At 40.1% G+C, this 6668-nt stretch overlaps 1 pseudogene; it reads right to left on the bottom strand.

The window, feature by feature from the left end:
• Positions 1–3588: 3588 nt before the first annotated feature.
• Positions 3589–4455, bottom strand: LOC147880103 (syntaxin-125 pseudogene; annotated as a pseudogene).
• Positions 4456–6668: the final 2213 nt, after the last annotated feature.

The following is a 6668-nucleotide window of genomic DNA, read 5'->3' as shown; positions in this document are numbered from 1 at the left end:
CAAGGGTGGGTCAGCTTTAAACCATGAATTTCCTTTCTTCCCACTCCCCAAATCAATACAAGCTAACACAGGCTTGTGGTCTAATAAGATGAGAGAGGAAAAGGTTGATTGCTTGACTTCTAGATATTGGGCAATATCTAGTCTGGCTTCCCTCCTCAGATTGCCTACCTGTCTGTTGCTCCATGTGTAAATGTTGGGAGTCTCAATGTCCACTTGCAAATTTTCCTTGAGATCTTGCCAGATTTGTTGTTCAAGACCCCTAATTACTAATCCCTTCTACATCCATCTGTCATTAAAATTCTCCACCATATTGAAATCCCCCATAATGACACACTCACTTCCCAAATTCAACATTGAATCCCACGTGGCTCTTCTTTCCATGGATCCTGTTGGGACATATACTGACACAGCTGTGAAAGAAAACCTTTTCATTTTGCATTCTAGATCAAGCCATCTGTGATTTAAGTCTTGCATGCACTTGATGACACAATCCTTGTAGTGTGAAAGTATCCCAATTGCAGTGCCTCTTCTACCTTCCTCATGATTTGTGAAGTACCATATTCTTCTATTGTCAACATTTTTTAGTCTGTTTTCTAGAGTGTTATTAATTACTTTAACCTCTTGTAAAACAAGAAAAGTAGGGGAGAAAGAGCTGCCCTTCAGCCACCTGGCTAGTTCTTGACTCCTCCAAGGGTCAGTTAATCCACATACATTGAGTGTGAGAAAAGTGAATGGTTTATTTACCATTCTTGCTCTTCCCCTTTTTAGCCTTGGGGGCTGGGATTTTGGGTGGGGCATTGTGGCCCTTGACTTGAGAGATCCTTCTCTTGTTCAGAGTAGTGGCTTGAGATTTGGCAGGGGCTTCAATAGTCTTATCCTATTTTTGTGCCAGAGGGAGTTCTTCCTCTGATTCTCCCAAATCTAATTCACTCATGCTGGCATCTACTTGATTTACATTCTCCTCGAACTCTCTGGACCAGCCAGTTTTGATTTCAACTTCTTCCATTTGTGCATCCTGTATCCACTTCTCTGTTTCCTAGTCAATGAGAGCAAAAGCATTGTTGGTGGCCAGTGGAAATGTCACTCTCTCCTTCTCTTGTTGAATATTAGGCTTCCTCTAATTATCTTCTTCCTTGACTACACTTTTATCTGGCCCTATTTTTGCATGTTTCCCCAAAACCTAGTTCTTTGGTCTACCTTTAATAGCCCACTTTGGCTTGGGAGGGTGACTAGCCTGTTGTTGAGCTAGTTCCTAAATTTGTTTAGGACCATTCCTCTTTAGAGGGAAACTTTTAACTGTGTGAGATGATAACCCACACAAAAAGCATGAATTAGGAAGGTTCTTGTACACCAGAGGCTGCTCCATATAGACACACCCATTTTTGTTGACTAGATCACCCTCGGGGGGGTCACTCATCATATGTAATGCTATCACGTGAGTTCAACAGAAGGATATTTTTTATTTCTAAAATTTACTGAAATAAATATACATAAGGGACTATTTAAAATGGTTCTGAAAAAAATTTACAGATTTGTATAGAAAAGGGGTACATTTTACTAATGAAAAATTTTACAGATAAGGGATTTTAAATATAGGCCTTGAACGCACGTGATATAGAGGGTTTATACATAGTGACCCCCTTAAGAGATCACCAAAGTCTCTAGAAGCTCCTTAGCAACATCCAACCTAACACAACATGCGAACTTATGAACGTATTGGATAAGTCATATGGTGTTATACTTGATTCTAGTAGTGATATTACTGATTTTAACTTTGTAAAAGAACCTGTGTTAAATCCTATTCTACCACAAAACACACAATATTGCATCTTCAAAATATATTGAGAAGTAATTTGGTTCCATTCTCTTAGAAATTTATCAATGAATAGCCATGAAGAGAAACTTGGTTGTAATCATCTTTTCTTGTTCTCTATTATGCTAACATAGGAAGCACCGTCTCTCCTTTCAATAAGTGACCTTTTTATATTTGTAAAGTAAATTATATGTTAAAGTAAAAGCACCTACTTTATTTTCCTATTGTAGATCAGAGTGTTAAAAATGACTTGAAATTCACCAATTCGAATAATCTGCAAACAAAATTTCAAGGTTGTTAACACTTCATATTTTTCACACAAAATTTATAACATTTCGAATATAGAACATGGTTAATAGCTCTTTCTTTTTGTACATAGGAGTTTGTGTTTAGCATATATTTTGTAGCTATTTGAATTTGGGATATAGCACTTTTCATTTATCACTTTGTATATATTTGGTAGCAATTTGAATTTGAGATATAGCACTCTAAATTTCATACATAGCATTTTGCATTTAGAATTAGCACTTACCATTGAGCAACTAGCATTTTTGTATTTAGCATACAACACTTTGTATCCAACACATAAACAAATAAACTTTTTCACACATTCGTGTGGGGGGGAGTCGGCACATTTCCTCTCATAAGACGAAGGAATGTGCCCTTCCTTGGGTTCATATCATTTTGCATTTTGCTCATAGTATTTTGCATATAGTATGTAGCAATTTAAGTTTGGGATATAGAACATAGCACTTTGCATTTTGCACAGGGTACTTTGTTTTTAGAAATGTATGATTTTGTATTTTGTACTTAGTATTTTGCATATAGCACATAGCACTGAGCAACTAGCATTTTTGCATTTAGGACATAGCACTTTGTATCCAACACATAAACAAATAAACTTAACCACACATTTGTGTGGGGGGAGAGTTGGCACATTTCCTCTCCAAAAATTATAATACCAAGGAACGTGTCTTTCCTTGGGTTCATATCATTTTGCATTTTGCACTTAGTATTTGAACAATTTGAGTTTGGGATATAGAACATAGCACTTTGCATTTTGCACATGGTACTTTGCATTTAGAAATGTATGATTTTGTATTTTGCACATAGGATTTTGCATATAGCATGTAGCAATTTGAGTTTGGGATATAGTACCACACTTCCTCACCAAAATTATAAGACCAAGGAATGTGTCCTTCTTGCAGCTTAAGGGCGACCTACTCCTCATCATCTCCGATGGACCAATCCAATTGGATTTGGAATTTGCAGAGCAAGGTGTGATCGGGACCGATGGAAGAAGGGAAGCCGAGATCGGTGGGGTGGTAGCCGTTATACAAAAGAGGACGGAAAGGGGATCAGTGGGCTGCTCGCGATCGCCATAGCCAAGCTGCCTATGCTTGCCAGCCCTCTGTGTGTTTGTGTGTCATCAAGAGCGAAGGAATGCAGAGAGAATTGAAGCTTGCTTTGCAGGGAAACGAAAATTGGGAAAGAAGTCTAAATATAGCCTGATCAATGGGAGATTACCACAAAAAACATGCATTTTGAAGACACACAGACGTAATGCGATAGTGAAGAAAGAAGGAAGAGAATAAACTCGAAGATCTGCAACAACTAACGATGGAGACGAACGAAGACGAAAACGTTTTGATCTACAACTAAGGATGGAGACAAAACGGTTGGTAGATGCATTAGTCTGATGTGAGACATTTCTTGCCATTCACAAAATTTGAATTAATATATAAAAGTATTACACGTGGCTCAACGAGAAGGAACTATTTCATTTCATCACACAATGCTAACAAGATGATCATGGCGAAGCAACTCCATTTCCTCTTATTTCTCTGCAGATTCTTGGCACTTTTAATTTCATCATTGCCTCTTCTTACGAACGATAATGCTTTCCCCGTCGCCTCCTCAATACGCTTCAGGCGATCACCCTGTTCCTCCACCAGCACCGCCATGTCCAGAAATATCTGATGTAGCTCTCGCAAATTCTTATCCATCTCCTTCACCGCATCGTGCCTCTCCTGTACCTCCGTTATCGTCTCCATAATATGCCTCCCTCCTTGCTCCTGGATAGCTTTCCGCAGGATTTTATCGCTCTCGCCACTATCAATCATCCGCTCTATCGTCTCCTTATCTGGGTCCTTCCCTGTGAGCGTATACTACCTGCTCTGGACGGTTTCCTTGTATTTGGACATCATCCTCTGCCGAAGGTCCTGGAATTCTTCCATCATACCTTTTAAATTCTTCCTGAGGCTGTCTGTCATTGTGCTCCTCGCTTGTTCGTTGGAAGATCCTGGCTCGCATCCCGGTACCCGACGATTCTCCTCGTTTGCTCTGTCCAGAGCATACAGTTTAGCCTTGATGAACTTCGCCTTCTGTAGCACCATCTCAACGTCTTTTTCCATCTGATCCCTCAAATCTTTCATGGCCTTCGCATTAGCGACGGTCTTACTCTTCTCGCTCTCGTCCTTCATCTTGAAGAGGATCTGCCTGACCTCCTTCATCTCGCTTTCGATGACGCCCACCTCCTCAAAGAAGGGAGCAAGGTTTTTCTCTGTGCTGAGCTCTAACATTTCTTTGCGATTTGATTCCAAGTCAGGAGAAAGAGAAGCGTCGGACAGGAGGTTGGTCATGGTCCTAAGCTAGAAGCTGCTAGGCAAAATTCCTGCCCGAAGTTATGTAAGAAGAAAGATATATGGATGGGGAGAGAGAGAGAGAGAGATATTGAGAGTTTTTCAAACAATCTATTTCGGCCAGCCCTATATGATACGATATGATATGCTCGTTGGTCTTTGCAAACTTTGGCTAATCTTGGCCATGCCTTCATTTAGTGAGTTTTTGGTCAAGTTGACTACATAATGAGGTGTTACTTCTTGGGTTACTAACCCTTTGAGATTGTTGTCGTTGTAGCTCTTCGCTATGGTTTTTGGCCTGCCCTCTAGCCATGCAATTTTGGGAAAGCAGAAATTAGGCATTTCTTGGATTTTTTGGAAGTGCATTTTTCCTATTGGCTCTTCTTCATTGGACTTCAATGCAGACTTTAAAGTCTCTCTCTCTCTCTCTCTCTCTCTTCAAGCATAGGAATCCACCTGAATCCTAGAAGGTGGTTTCTCTTTCCACCCTCCCATCTTCGGGAGGAGCTTTCATGTACTTGTGATATTGTATTGCTCAGGTCCCATAGGCCGGTTTTGGTCTTCAGAGGACGATAATATATTCTTCTTCTTCTTCTTCTTCTCTCTCTCTCTCTCTCTCTCTCTCTCTCTCTCTCTCTCTCTCTTCTCTCTCTCTCTCTCTTCTCAAGTCTTCTTACACATGATCTCCACCTTTTCTCCCACACCCTCCCTTCTCTCTCTCTCTCTCTCTCTCTCTCTCCCCTTTATCTCCTCAAGTCTTCCTCCACACCATTTCTAGTGGATTCCTTTTTGTTTACTTTTTTGATCCTGGGTAGGCCTTATGAATGATTGAATATCATTCACCTTGTTCATCTATCACCCTCCTATGTCAATGCTCTTCTAGTGTAGGTGCTTGTGTGTGTCCAAGGAGTTATGGTGTTGCCGAGGCCAATGCCTCTTTTTGGCCTACCACAGGGAGGCTTAAGTGAAGACGAGGCTAGTGAAAGAGAAAAATAAATTTTTTTCTTCTTTTACCTCTTTTTGTTGTTGGCCTCTTGCCAATAGTAGGTCTAAGTGAAGATGATATAACAAGAAACAAGAAGCGAAAATAGCCATTTTTTATTTAAAAAGATTTTTAATTGATCCAAGGCTATTTTCTATTTTAAAAATTCTCGATTTTTTATTGATCCACATCCCCGCTCCCCCCCCCCCCCCCCCCACACACACACTCTCTCTCTCTATCATTGCTTTCAATTCATTATCTCCACCCTCTTTCGCTATTTGGATCTCGGGAAGGCCTTATGAATGATTTTTTGGCCTGCGTGTGGCCAAGTCTAAGTGACGGTGCTTCCTCTAAGATGCTAAAATTCCATTTATGCCCCCCATCATTTTCTCCCCCCTTCTCTCTCTCTCTTCTTCTTCTTCTTCTTCTTAGCTTTCAATTCGCCCGGGCATGCCTCTTGAATGTATTCAACTTGCGTGAAATAGGTAAGTGTAACATGCCTGGTTCACGGTTTCTAGTGTTTGTAGTAGCTGCTTTGACGAACGACGGAGATGGAAAGAGCAATTGAAAGTCAAAAGGTGTTTTTGGAGCTTGTCAATGAGGGGGAAAGGTTAAGGGTGAAGCTTTATGCAAGGTTTGAACTTTGTAAAATATAGGGGAAAGGTTAAGTTGAAGTTGTATGCAAGGGTTTGAACTTTATAAAATGTAGTAGACAAGGATGCAAGGGTGATGCATTTGAATGTAGTGAACTTTGTAAAATGCAATGGTCTTTGGTGGAAAGCTGACTTAGATATGCTTTTTAAACCTTTTTAGCTAGAGTTAAAATCAACCTTTAATGCACTGCATGGGCGATACTTTTTGTGTTTGATTTTACTGGTAGCCATTGCCGTCAAGTAGGAGGTCTTTGTGGCATTAGAGGGCCTCCCCACGTATGCTAGTGGGGCTAAAAATAATCCCACTTCAATGAATGCTCCAGAAAGCACCCCCCTTGCACGCGTGCTACAAAGCTCTCTCAAAACTGGGGGATTAATCTCAAACATATTTAGTGTAACACGTGCATTCAAAAGGAGGTATATTTTAACTGAACTTTTGGAGAAATTTTAACAAGATTATAATAATAGGAAGGGTTTTTAAATCCATCTTTAGAAAAAAATCCGTTAGTTCATAAGTAAACAGGTGTGGTTTTATTTTCAAATACCCCTTGAACACATGTGGTACATATGTTTTCTTA

Source organism: Dipteris shenzhenensis, chromosome 33 (genome assembly GCF_047967505.1).
Source record: "Dipteris shenzhenensis isolate YYH24624 ecotype China chromosome 33, Dip_SZ_1.0, whole genome shotgun sequence".
Lineage (NCBI taxonomy): Eukaryota > Viridiplantae > Streptophyta > Polypodiopsida > Gleicheniales > Dipteridaceae > Dipteris > Dipteris shenzhenensis.
The sequence above is the reverse complement of the archived record's forward strand: the minus strand, read 5'-3'. Positions and strand labels throughout refer to the sequence as shown.